The sequence below is a fragment of the Protopterus annectens genome, chromosome 9.part0 (genome assembly GCF_019279795.1).
Source record: "Protopterus annectens isolate FY-2018-M chromosome 9.part0, PAN1.0, whole genome shotgun sequence".
Lineage (NCBI taxonomy): Eukaryota > Metazoa > Chordata > Ceratodontiformes > Protopteridae > Protopterus > Protopterus annectens.
Window position 1 is genome coordinate 1,909,690,701 of NC_056743.1, and position 15,549 is coordinate 1,909,706,249.

A 15,549-nucleotide genomic window follows, 5' to 3' on the forward strand; every position below is an offset into this window, starting at 1 on the left:
GCTGCATTCATAGGATCATAGGAAGTTACTAGGTATTGGCCCTGAGGCATTTATAATGCTAGCTAAGAGTAATGGAGCATTCATAGGATCATAGGAAGTTACTAGGTATTGGCCCTGAGGCATTTATAATGCTGCATTCATAGGATCATAGGAAGTTACTAGGTATTGGCCCTGAGGCATTTATAATGCTAGCTAAGAGTAATGGAGCATTCATAGGATCATAGGAAGTTACTAGGCTATTGGCCCTGAGGCATTTATAATGCTAGCTAAGAGTAATGGAGCATTCATAGGATCATAGGAAGTTACTAGGCTATTGGCCCTGAGGCATTTATAATGCTAGCTAAGAGTAATGGAGCATTCATAGGATCATAGGAAGTTACTAGGCTATTGGCCCTGAGGCATTTATAATGCTGCATTCATAGGATCATAGGAAGTTACTAGGTATTGGCCCTGAGGCATTTATAATGCTAGCTGCATTCATAGGATCATAGGAAGTTACTAGGTATTGGCCCTGAGGCATTTATAATGCTGCATTCATAGGTTCATAGGAAGTTACTAGGCTATTGGCCCTGAGGCATTTATAATGCTGCATTCATAGGATCATAGGAAGTTACTAGGCTATTGGCCCTGAGGCATTTATAATGCTAGCTAAGAGTAATGGAGCATTCATAGGATCATAGGAAGTTACTAGGTATTGGCCCTGAGGCATTTATAATGCTGCATTCATAGGATCATAGGAAGTTACTAGGTATTGGCCCTGAGGCATTTATAATGCTGCATTCATAGGATCATATTGGCCCTGAGGCATTTATAATGCTGCATTCATAGGATCATAGGAAGTTACTAGGTATTGGCCCTGAGGCCTTTATAATGCTAGCTAAGAGTAATGGAGCATTGATAGGATCATAGGAAGTTACTAGGTATTGGCCCTGAGGCATTTATAATGCTGCATTCATAGGATCATAGGAAGTTACTAGGTATTGGCCCTGAGGCATTTATAATGCTGCATTCATAGGATCATAGGAAGTTACTAGGTATTGGCCCTGAGGCATTTATAATGCTAGCTAAGAGTAATGGAGCATTCATAGGATCATAGGAAGTTACTAGGCTATTGGCCCTGAGGCATTTATAATGCTAGCTAAGAGTAATGGAGCATTCATAGGATCATAGGAAGTTACTAGGCTATTGGCCCTGAGGCATTTATAATGCTGCATTCATAGGATCATAGGAAGTTACTAGGTATTGGCCCTGAGGCATTTATAATGCTGCATTCATAGGATCATAGGAAGTTACTAGGTATTGGCCCTGAGGCATTTATAATGCTAGCTAAGAGTAATGGAGCATTCATAGGATCATAGGAAGTTACTAGGCTATTGGCCCTGAGGCATTTATAATGCTAGCTAAGAGTAATGGAGCATTGATAGGATCATAGGAAGTTACTAGGTATTGGCCCTGAGGCATTTATAATGCTGCATTCATAGGATCATAGGAAGTTACTAGGTATTGGCCCTGAGGCATTTATAATGCTGCATTCATAGGATCATAGGAAGTTACTAGGTATTGGCCCTGAGGCATTTATAATGCTGCATTCATAGGATCATGGGAAGTTACTAGGCTATTGGCCCTGAGGCATTTATAATGCTAGCTAAGAGTAATGGAGCATTCATAGGATCATAGGAAGTTACTAGGTATTGGCCCTGAGGCATTTATAATGCTGCATTCATAGGTTCATAGGAAGTTACTAGGCTATTGGCCCTGAGGCATTTATAATGCTGCATTCATAGGATCATAGGAAGTTACTAGGTATTGGCCCTGAGGCATTTATAATGCTGGCTAAGAGTTTGGCCCATATTTGGACAAGTCAGCACCTGATGCCCCTGTCCAGTATGAAGTCAGCACCTGATGCCCCTGTCCAGTATGAAGTCAGCACCTGATGCCCCTGTCCAGTATGAAGTCAGCACCTGATGCTCCTGTCCAGTATGAAGTCAGCACCTGATGCCCCTGTCCAGTGTGTATCTTCTGTTCTAGGTTGGCTTAAAAAGGGCTAAAGAGGTACGCTGCCTGACATGGAGAGGGAGTTTATTCCACAGATGGTAGAGTCTCTGGGACAGAAATCTGTCCCGCCAACAAGTCCTATTGATGTCACAGACCAGGTTGAGGCCATGCATGTTGGTTTCTTGAGTGGAGCTTGACTTGCGGATATGCAGCAGTCCCACCAAGCTGGGGTCTGAGATTACCTTGTCTGCCAGACAAAGGTCACCTTTGAGGAGTCTCTATGAAACTGAGTAGAGGGATAGGGCTTTTTGCCTATCTGTGTAGGGTAGATGTTTGAGGGCCTGGATTATCCTGGTGAGGAACCTCTATGGTCTCTCCAGCTGCTGCATGTGCTTTGTGAGGTACATACCGAATGGTACATTGTACTCAATAATGGGGCTTATAAGGGAAGAATACAGGGATGTTATCACCACCTTGTCCCTGGATGAGATACCCTTACTTATGAGGTGGGCCATGTAGAAAGCTTGCCATATAACAGAAGCAACATGGTGGTCAAAAGTCAGGCTGCTATCAACCTGGGTGCCCAAATCCCTCACAACTGATTGCATGCTTAGGACATTCTTATTAATGTGATAATTAGTGGGGACATGACTCTCCCCAAAGAGGATGATAATGGATTTTTTGGCATTCAGTTTGAGGCCATGTTTCTGGCAGCAGTCATTTGTTTGGGTAAGAACCTCTTGGACGATGTCCACATCACTAGGAAAATTGATGACAGCATCCAGCTTGCAGTCATCTGCAAACCTGATCAGCCGTAGCCCACTGGTTTTGGCCTGCACATCAGAAAAGTATATCCTAAATAACAGAGCACCCATGACTGAATCCTGGGGAAAGCCTCTTATTAGGGATATACTGCTTGAGGTGGCTTCCCCTATTTTGAGTAGTTGGGTTATATCATTGAGCCAGTTAGCTACCCATCTGGTAACATATGGATTGATGCCTAGTTGAGAGAGTTTATCTATTATGCCCAAGTGGGGAATAGTGTCAAAGGCTTTGGCCAGGTCAAGGTAGGTGGTGTGCACCATTTCCCCATCATCTGTGGCTTTGGTGACTGTCTCAAAAAAGTCAACCAGATTTAACAGACATGATCTCTCCTTGACAAAGCCAAACCTGTGTGAAGTCATGTGTTTGGAGATTGCCATTGTCCTTGTTAATGAGGTCCATGATAATCCATTCCATGGACTTGCAGATGAGGCTAGCTAGTCTGATGGGTCTATAATTTCCCAGATCAGTGGATGCTCCACCTTTATGTAAAGGGATGACAGTGGCTGTCCTCCACACAGCTGGGACAAAACTGGTATGCAGGCTTTGATTGACCTATATGGACAGACTCAAAAAACTCCAACTATTCTTTGTCTCACATCAACTACTTAGAGGCGATCTCTGCTTGACTTACAAAGCCATGTCTGACCCAGCTCTGTTAGAAATGCTACATCTAAGGAAATCCCAATCCCTCCACACCACACACTCCAGTGACCTCAACCTCATTACTACAATCAACAGAACAAGCTGGAGGGACAGGTTCATAACCCAGAGACTGCCCATGCTATGGTATAGACTTCCCATACATGTCAAACAGAGCATCTTGATGAGTGGATGGGAAATAGAAAATTCACCCCGGGGATCACTCCAGTGGCTCTCCTCAACAGAGGAATGGGAACTAAGGTTGGGTGGCAAGATGCCAGGATAATCCTGTGGGCTAGGAGGTCGGGTGGCATGATGCCAGGGTAATCCTGTTGGCAAAGCTTGTAAAGGCTCCAAGGCCATTGGCCTAGTACACACCTATGAAGCTATGAACCTATGTAGGATGCAGCCTGGGATGTTATCGGGTCCCATGGAAGCTGTATTTTTTGCCTTTGAGAGAACAGTGATGACCTGTTCCCTAAATATAAGGGGAAGGGGGCAGGTACAGTGAATGTCCTGATTTACTGATGGGGAGACGTAAGAGTAAAGTTTTTACTGCATCTGTCAGCCAGCAAGTTTGCTATATCTATGGCATTTGTATATGCGATGTTCTTGACTACTATTTCTGAACAGATCTGGGTGCTTCCTTGGAGACTGCAGACATATGTGAAGAAGGCCTTATAATTGTCTTCAGTAGATGTGGCCAGTTTGGACTCAAAGTTTGCTTTGGAGCATTTCACTAGTGCTCTTATTTGTTTGTTCAGGCTATGGAGAGATTGCTTCCAGTTGGGGACCTGCTCCTTCTTGGTCCTGGACAGCAAATATTTCCTTTTGTTATTGAGTTTATTTAGTGAAGATGTCCACCAGACAGGTTTACTCTTCCTTGCAGAGGATGATTCAGTCCTGTCAGGTTTTCTGATTCCACACAGCTATATAAATGCTCGTGTAGTGCTTTGGTGTAGTTTTGGATAATGGTGCCAGTTCCTAGAGAGGGGGAGGGGGCTGTAAATTTGTTTATACCATCCCTCAGGAAGTTGTAATTGGCTTTGGAGAAGTGTATCGGTTTGACCCTAGCTAGATGGAGATTGGGGAAGATGGTGACTTCAAAAGTGACCGCTTTATGGTCGGATCTTACCAGGGAGGATGATACTGCAGGGCTGCTGCAGTGGTTACTCATGTTGGTTAATACCAAGTCCAGATATTATCACCTCTTGCGGGGGTATTGATTAGCTGTTCCAAGGCATGAATAGGCTTTCCATTCTATGGTTGGGTAATTAAAGTCACCTAGGATTAGGGTAAAGGGTTGAATCTTGACAGATTCTAAGTGGTCTAGATAGGTGGAGTGGGAATCTTGAGTCAAATTTTGGGGCTTATAGCTAGCTATAATTTAAATAGGAATCTTGTCAATGGTAAACTGCACCTGGAGTGTCTCCTGTGTGTCATATTGTTTGACTAGTCTGGAGGTGTGCATGTCTTTAATGTATATTGAAACTCCAACTCCTTTGGCTTTACTGCCCACAGTTTGGGGTCTGAATGTATGATAAGATGAGTAACCAGGTAAGGCTGAGGTGCTCTCCGCAGCTTTGAACCAGGTTTCTGTGACTGTGCAGATGTCAGCATTTTCCAGGGTTAAGAATGCTTGCAATGAGTGCAGTTTCATGTTTAGACTCCTAGCGTTTAGCAGCATGACCTTTAATTTGCGTTTTGTTGAAATATTTATGTTGGTAGTTTTAACCTCATCACTTTTCCTAAAAAAGGCTCTATGAGGGAGGCAAGAGTCTTTGCCAGAAACCGAAAGCCCAAGTGAGACAGATGCAGGCCATCTCTGGCAAAGCATCGTGGTCTGTTGATCATATATTCCCAAGCTGTCAGGTACTGGATCCCCCTGGAATGACACCAGAAACTAAGCCAATTGTTAAAGCCAATAGTTTTCTGTTTGTATTGAGGCATCATTCATTCAGAAATAGTTGTTTTATTGTTTTATATATATATATATATATATATATATATATATATATATATATATGGGTCTACTTCATAACATTGAATTTCATAACACTGAGACCAAAACATCTAAATCCCAAAACATTGAAAACTCAGAACATTGAAAGTGTGCTTCATAACATTGAAAACTACAATGCACATGTAAATAACATCCCCTCCACCTACAACAACACCTAACTAACAAACACACTTTCTATACTACAGCTCTGTCCCCCACACCTCCCATAAATTAAATATACCAACTCCAAGATCACACTACATTGGAAAAAAGTTATTTTCCTAACCTCACTGTATCACAATCACCATACACTGAAGTTAGGAAATTAACTTTTTTCCACTGTAGTGTGATCTTATAGTTGGTATATTTAATTTATGGGGGGGTGTGGGGGATGCAGCAGGGCTTGTTCCCCTGCAAAAACGTAGTAGAAAGTGTGTTTGCTAGTTAGGTGGTGTAGGTGGAGAGGATATTATTTACTTGTGCAATGTTATGAAGCATACTTTCAATGTTCTGAGTTTTCAGTGTTTGGGGTTTTCAATGTTTTGAATTTTCGATGTTATGGTCTCAATGTTATGAAATTCATCATTATGAAATTTCAGTGTTATGAAGTAGACCCATTTTATATATATATATATATATATATATATATATATATATATATATATATGTGTGTGTGTGTGTGTGTGTGTGTGTGTGTGTGTATATATATATATATATATATATATATATATATATGTGTGTGTGTGTGTGTGTGTGTGTGTGTGTGTGTGTGTGTGTGTGTGTGTGTGTGTATGTATCTGTGTATCTTCATAAACACACATACAATGCAAAAAGAAGAACAGAATTTGTTCTAGATTAAATGCAAGTCAGTAAATGTAATTGTCAGGCTGATTTGTATTTCTCTATGTCAACCATTGCTACTCATAGCTCTCAGCTGTCCAAATTTTCACAAAATGTTCAGATTTTTGCTTCATATTTTTAGTATATATTCCTTATAAAATTTGTAGCTTTTTCTGCCAAATTATTGAGGATTCAAGTCACTGAATAATGACAGATTTTTGAGTTTCAGATTTCATATTCCTCAGAAAATGCACTCTAATGTAAAAATGATTACAACTTTCTAAATTTATAACAGCAGTATATTTAAAAATGATCCCTACTTTTGGACTATTGCTCCCCCTTTCATTTTGGCTTTATCCAGATTACTTGTGTTAAGAGGTTGAGAGGTGTGGTGCTACGATCCATGTATACTCATAAAACATCATACCATCCTCTCTGATTGAGGTTCTTTCCTAGTTCTGTGTTACTGAATGGTCAGAAGCCAAATCTAGACTAGGTTCATAGCATGGCAGGTAGGTATAACTCTGACCACACCCTTTAACTGGGCAGTGCTCCAGGGCTGTGACTGAAATGGGTCCCTATGAGTCAGTCCAGTAACCTTGTTAGGAAAATAATATGATAAACAAATCAACCAACCAATCAGAACCAAGCTGAGGAATTGCAATTTTCTGAGCTTTGGAATGTTTAGTTTTGAATTTGTTCAGTCCTTACTTTGCAGATAGGCTCCTGTTTATAAAAGTGAGTACATTAATGATAAATTTGTTTTAATATTTTTTTACTTTACTATGCAATGTGCTTAGTCCTTTGACCATAAATAAAACTGAAAGGCATTTTCCAAAAATTGCACTATCAAACTGGAATAGTATTGCAGAAAATATTAGAGAGAGCCATGCAGACCATATGTTGTACATAATTCTTGTGACATACTGTCGGGTGATATATAACTTACTCCTTATTTGACAGCATGGTGGTATTTTGCTGCTGGGGTCACAGTAAATATCTTCTAACATACTTTATTTATTCATTTATTTCACATTTGTTTACCGAGAAATTCTGACTTGGAACAAAGCCAATTTTCAGTGGAGACCTGGGGAGAAACACTCCAGATGCATGTCTTTGTGATATGGAAGGAAACTGGAGCACCCAGAGAAAACCCACATGAACGTAAGGAGGACATGTAGACTCCACACAGAGGACACACCAGTCAAGAATCGAACTGCAGAACCTCATGCTGTGAGGCAACAGTGCTACCGCTGCACCATTGTGCTGTCCTCTATAAATACTGGATACTGACAGTTTCAATGTAAAGAAGACACATGTAAATACTGTCTATATATATATATATATATATATATATATATATTACGCATACTGTCTATACTAAATATATTGCATATACTGTATATACTACATATACAATGCATACTGTATATAATATATATATATATATATATATATATATATATATATATTACGCATACTGTCTATACTAAATATATTGCATATACTGTATATACTGTATATACAATGCATACTGTATATAATATATATATATATATATATATATATATATATATATATATATATATATTACACATACTGCCTATACTAAATATATTGCATATACTGTATGTACTATATATACTATATATACAATGCATACTGTATATATATATATATATATATATATATATATATATATATATATTACGCATACTGTCTATACTAAATATATTGCATATACTGTATATACTATATATACAATGCATACTGTATATAATATATATATATATATATATATATATATATATATATATTACGCATACTGTCTATACTAAATATATTGCATATACTGTATATACTGTATATACAATGCATACTGTATATAATATATATATATATATATATATATATATATATATATATATATATATATATATATATATATTACACATACTGTCTATACTAAATATATTGCATATACTGTATATACTGTATATACTATATATACAATGCATACTGTATATATATATATATATATATATATATATATATATTACGCATACTGTCTATACTAAATATGTTGTATATACTGTATATACTATATATACAATGCATACTGTATATAATATATATATATATATATATATATATATATATATATATATATATATATATATATATATGTATGGAAAGTGTAAAAGCAACAAAGGAGCGACCAAGGCAAAAACAGTCACAGAGATAAACAAAGTCACTGAATCCTTTACCATAAAACGATTTATTGAAGCAGAATGAACCATAAAAAGTGATAAGCGCTTTCACATAGAGCTTCCTCAGACTGTTTTACAGACCAGTTTTAGATCAGGAGGGTGCGCTAGCTCCTTGTTTAAGAGGTAGTAACAATGAAGAAATGGATTATGCAGCTACTTTTATAACTACATTTAATACACAGTTTTATCAGATACAAGCAATTATTGCAAAAAACATTATTCAAGAGGATGCATCCATAAGGGATAGATTTACAGGTAGGGTTAAAACAGTAGCAAGAAAAGGTACAAATTTAAAAGCACTACTTGAAGGTAATAGTCTGCCAAAAGTGCAAGCACAAGGAATGAAAAAATGTGGAATGTGCAGTTGCTGTAAATGTATTTATCAGGGGAGTATGTGGAAATTAATGGTAACAAGTACAGAATAAATTACAATTTGAACTGTAACTCTAAAGCAGTGCTCTATGTGGCTAGGTGCAACAAGTGCCCTGCTTATTACATAGGAAAAACCACTAGAGCTTTAAAAAGTAGGGTATATGAGCATTTATATGCTATAAGGAAGTTCAGCTTAACTAATGCCCTAGCGAAGCATGTACAGATATATAACAACCATCGTTTCCAGTTCTGTGGTCTTCAACAAGTACAGGAAGAACTTAGAGGAGACCCATGGATGTTACATTTGGAAAAGGCTGAGCTGATGCGGCAGTTATCCCTATATTCTTATGTCTGGTTTGGGCTTAATGATTATTGTGCAATTAATAGCATTTTAAAACTAAAAGCCTTGGTCAGGTAGGAAAACCAACTCAGTTTTGAGTCTGTTTTAGTGTTTTAGTATTTTTTATTCATTCCTCACAATGATTCTGCAGGTTAATTTTCTATTTTTTTTTTAATTTTTTGATGCACAAGATTCAGCAATAATATGTTTTTAACATTTTTAATGAAAGTCAAATAATAGTTTCAGTAGTACTGTTTTAATGTATGTTATGTAACTTTAAATGTTTTTAGCTGAGATTAATTAATTAATTGATTGCATCACATCCTTTGTGGATTAATTATTTAAGACACTGTTTTAGTATAGGACTGTTTGGTCTGATGAAGTTTGTAAATGCACAAATGAAAAGAGCTTCACATTTGTAATAAATATAGAGTTTAGTCTAAGCCCTGCCCGTTCATTGTGTTTTTACAGTTTGTCATTGGTATTTTTACTTTTGGTATGTATGGATTTATACCCAGTTTAGTGAGTTTATCTATGATTCCAGAATGGGGGATGGTGTCAAAAGCCTTGGTGAGGTCAAGATAGGCTGTATGAACTGCGTTACCCTCGTCTATGGCTTTGGCGACTGTTTCAAAGAAGTTGATCAGGTTCAGGAGACATGATCTTCACTTCACAAACCTGAACTGGGTGGGGTCCAGAGTTTGGAGGTTACCAATGTCTTTGTTTATGAGTTCCATGATGATACGTTCCATGGCCTTGCAAACGAGGCTCGTCAGGCTAATAGGGCGATAGTTCCTTGGGTCTTTGGTAGCTTCCTCTTTGTGGAGTGGTATAACTGTTGCTGTGCACCATTCACTGGGTACAAGGCCTGTCGTGAGGCTATGATTGAACATGGTGCTTAGGTGGGGGGGGGGGCATTTCATTCTGAAGTTCATGTAGAACGCAGCCTGGGATGTTGTCCGGTCCCATGGATGCTGTGTTCTTGACTTTGGAGAGTGCAGTTTTTACCTGCTCAGTTGTGATTGCAGGGGGACTGCATTCTTCCTGTATAGATATGGGCCCTTTAGGTGGTGAGGCATGGCAAAGTTAGCACTGAACCTATCAGCCAGGATGTTGGCAATATCAGTTGGTTCTGTAATTTTTGTGCCATTGTGCTGTAACTCAGAGCAGATCTGGGTGTTGCCATTGAGATTCTTGATATAGCTATAGAATGCTTTGTGGTTGTCCTTAGAGTCAGTGGCAATCTTTTTTTCATAGCTGGCTTTGGAGGATTTTATGAGGGATCTCAGGTTCTTGCTGAGGCTGACCAGGGAGATCCTCCACTCATGGGATTTTACTCTTTTTTGCAACAGTTTCTTCCATCTGTTGTAGAGTTTGTTTATAGCAGGGGACCATCAGATTGGCTTCCTTTTTTTGGAGGACAGTGTCTTGGTTCTGTTAGGGATAGCATGATCCATGCACTCATGTAAGTGCTTATAGAGTGCTTTTGTATATGATTTGGCAGTCATAACTGTATTGTCCATCTGCATGGGTGATTTGAAGTTGGCCACTTCTGTCTTAAGAAGCATGAAGTTGGCTTGGGAAAATTTTTTTACATTGGTTTCCTTAATGGGGCGTGGGGGTGGGATGTGGATATCCATGGTGAATAGCTTATGGTCAGATCTGACCAGCGAGGAGTTGACTTCAGGTGTGGAGCACCAGTCACTCATGTTGGTAATGACCAGGTCCAGGGTATTATTGCCCCTGGTGGGGGTGTAGATAAGTTGATCCAGGGCATTGGAATTTATGAATTCTAGAAAGCGGTGAGTGAAGGATTTAGTACATGAGTAGTTGTCCCACTTAATGGTGGAGTAATTGAAATCGCCCATTATTAGGATGTTTAGTTGAACCCTAATATTTTCTAGTATATCAAGAAAAGAGGAGTGGGAAGCCTGGGGCATGGTGGGGGATCTGTAGCAAGCTACAATATGGATTGCAGTTTGGCCCAGAGTTAGTTGCACTTGGATAATTTTGGACGCATTATGTTAGGCAAATAGCCTGGAGGTGTGGTTATCCTTAATGAATATGGACACACTTCCACATTTGGTGTTCGGTCCTGGTCAGATGGCCGAAAGGTATGGTATGAGTTATATTCTGGCAGTGACGTGGCGCTCTCTGGAGTCTTGAACCAGGTTTCAGTCACTGCACAGATGTCAATGTTCTCCATTTTAAGGAGTCGAGTGAGTGTATTTTGAGGTTCAGACTAATAGCATTGAGCAGCATTACCCTCAAATTTTGCTTGCCTGTATCTGTTACAGTGGTGGGCTTGTCCTTTGAACCTTGCCTAAAATGGCACTATAGAGGTGGCAAGAGCCTTAGCTAGTATCCAGAATTCCAGGGGGGAGAAAGGTGCAGGCCATCTCTGGCAAAGCATCCCAGCCTGTCAACCATGTCATCCCAGGCAGACAGATACTGGATCCCCTTAGAATGGCAGCAGAAGCTTAGCCAATTGTTGAAGGCAATCATTTTGCCCTTGTACTGTGGTACTTTTCTGGGCAAAGGTAGGATGGTACTCAGGGCTATGGTCACACCTGCCTGGACTACAAGATCGGAGAGCTCCTCCATGTCTCTTTTCATGTAGTCCAGGGAGGTATGTCTCAGGTTGCTCACACCAACATGGACAATAAGTGAGTCATATCTGTACTTGTTGTGGGGTGACCTGAATGTGTGGGTTTTGTGGCAGATCCTGGCACCCAACAGGCAGCTAACAGTAACCTTCTTCTTGTCTATTCTGGAGAGTGGAACATGTGTGTGCCTGACTACAGAGTCACCTATGACTAATGTGTTAGATATGTTGTTTTGCCTTATGGAATGTGGTTGAGTGGCACACTGAGTCTGTGTTATGTGTCTTTTGGGATGGGATGAGGGATGGAGGTTGCTTGCGTTTCTGCTTTGGAGGTCTCTGTTGCTAGGGTAGAGTCTTACTGAGAGCCTCCGAGAATGTTTTTGTGTATCTATGTGTGGATTTAGTTGGTGTAGGTATAGTGTGACTATGTGATGAGTGTGGTGTGGAACAAGTGTTTACCTTCTCCTCCTGACTGATAAGTTCAGTCTTGGGTTGAGAGAGCTTTGCCTCCAGTTTGGCTAGATAAATGCATCTCTCACAGGTTGTAGTGTTGGGTAGTAGGAGGAGAGGGCTGTCAGTGTACATGAGGCAATTGCTACATTGCCCCAAGATGCCCAGATTCATCAGGTAGATGGGAGAAAACACCTGGAGCTGTCCCTTGGTCATGCCTGGGTAATCAAATTTTCCTCTAGACAAGTGGGGGAAGTAAATACTAGGGCTGTTTCCTCGAATTAACTTGAGGAAGGTAAGTACAAAAACTGTTAACCACTAGGTAATGAGAAAAGGTGAGTGCCTCAGTAATTTGTAACTTATTTAGTGCTAACAACTGTTCTGTACCAGTGCTGAGCATGAAAAAGCAGATTCAAGTGATAAGATTAAAAAACTGGCTAGTTCTAAGGGAAAAACTGAAGAGCAGATTTTATAGTGCTGGGGACAGTTTAACTTTAACTAAGCAGTGCTGCACAATGCTCAAACTCATGCAAGCACAGGTTTTGTAGCTCAGAACCTTGAAAGGGATAGAAATTAGCCCAAAGCAGCCAATATACTGTATATACTATATATATATATATATATATATATATATATATATATATATATATATATATATATATATATATATATATACTAAGCATACTGTATATACTATATGTACTACATATACTGTATATACTATATATATATATATATATATATATATATATATATATATATATATATATATATATATATATATATACTATGCATATTGTATATACGATATATACTATATATACTGTATATACTGTTTTATGCTATATATATACTATGCATACTGTATATACTATATATACTATGCATATTATATATACTATATATACTATGCATACTGTATATACTATATACTATATGTACTGCATATACTGTATATAATGTATACACTACATATACCATATATACTATTTATGCTATGCATACTGTATATACTATATATACTGCATATACTGTGTATCCTTCATATACTATGCATACTGTATATACTATATATACTACATATACTGTATATACTACATATACTGTATATACTATATATACTACATATACTGTATATACTGTATATACTGCATATACTGTATATACTATATATACTATGCATACTGTTTATACTGTATATAATGCATATAATGAATATACTGTATATAGTACATATGCTGAATATACTATATATGATATGCATACTGTATATACTATATATACTGCATATACTGTATATATAATATATACTATGTATACTGTATATACTATATATACTGCATATACTGTATATATTGAACATACTACATATAATGTATATACTATATATACTACTTATATCATGTATACTGTATATACTACATATACTGTATATACTATATATACTATGCATACTGTATATATTATATATACTGCATATACCGTATATACTGTATATACTACATATACTGTATATACTGTATATATATATATATATATATATATATATATATATATATATATATACTATGCATACTGTGTATACTATATATGCTGCATATACTGTATGTACTATATATACTACATATACTGTATACACTGTAAATACTGTATATACCACATATACTGTATATACTATGCATACTGTATATATTATATATACTACATATACTGTATATAATATATATATATATATATATATATATATATATATATATATACTACGCACACTGTATATATCATATATACTGCATATACTGTATATACTATATATATATATATATATATATATATATATGTATATTCTATTCATACTGTATATACTATATATACTGCATATACTGTATATACTACAAATACTGTATATACTATGCATACTGTATATATTATATCTACTACATATACTGTATATCATGTATATACTATATATACTATGCATACTGTATATATACTCTGCATACTGTATATATATATATATATATATATATATATATATATATATATATATATATATATGTTCATAGGTTCATAGGTTCATACTAGGCTATCTGCCCTAGGGCATTTATAAGACTAGCCAGAGTGTGTTTGGCTTTCGCCACCCATTTTAAATTAATTTTGCTATGCCTTTTTTCGAGGTTAGTATATTGTGCCTCTGTCTAACAGTGACACAGAAGTGATACCTGGGGTAAACCTACGATCTCCCATTCACTCATCAAGATTCCTCTTGAATAGAGTCAATGAGGGACTCTGCCTAACCTGGACTGGGATTTTATTCCAGAGTGAAGGGAGCCTCTGGGTTATGAATCTGTCCCTCCAGCATGTCCTGTTTATTTCAGTGCTGAGGTTCAAGTCTCTCAAGCACGTAGCTCGATGGGATTTGGATTTTCTGAGGTGCAGCATGTCCATTAATTCTGGGTTAGTTGTGGCTTTATATGTCAGGCACAGATCGCCTCTGAGCAGGTGGTATGCCACTGAGTAGAGCTGGAGTTTCTTTAACCGGGCAGCATATGGCATCTGTTTGAGTCCTTTGATCCTCCTGGTGAGGTACTTTTGGGATCTTTCCAGTTGCTGCAGGTGTCTGGTAAGGTACATCCTAAATGGGGCATTGTACTCAATTATGGGCCTGATGAGGGATGAGTAAAGACGCACGATGACCTCCCCTGATCTAGATGTGAATCCCTTCATGATTAGGTGGGCTATATAAAATGTTTTTCTAACCACTTTGGCAACGTGGTTGTCAAATGAGAGATTACTATCAACTTGGGTCCCCAGGTCCCTAATTACTTCTTCTGTACTTAATGGATTACCACCTATGTGGTAATTTGTGGGCACTTTGTTTTTGCCGAAGGGGATGACTTTACACTTTTTGGCGTTTAACTTGAGGCCATGGCACTGGCACCAGTTGTCTGTTTCTATGAGGCCCTTTTGGAGGATGCTTGTATCGGCTGGAGAGTTGATTATGGCGCCCAATTTGCAGTCATCTGCGAACTTGGTCAGCCACAGTCCTTCTGTGTTTGCCTGTACCTCCGAGAAATATATACCGAACAAGAGAGATCCCAGGACTGAGCCTTGTGGGACACCACTTGTAACTGGTTTGGAGTCTGACATGGCTCCAGCAATTCTAACCATGTGGGTTCTGTCCTTGAGCCAGTTTGCAATCCATCTAGTGACA

At 38.0% G+C, this 15,549-nt stretch overlaps 1 protein-coding gene across 1 annotated transcript in view; it reads left to right on the plus strand.

Moving 5' to 3' along the window:
* The window catches only part of VAV1 (vav guanine nucleotide exchange factor 1), a gene marked incomplete at its 3' end in the record, with an annotated part of 1,650,237 nt that overhangs the window by 1,298,740 nt on the left and 335,948 nt on the right, over positions 1–15,549 (plus strand).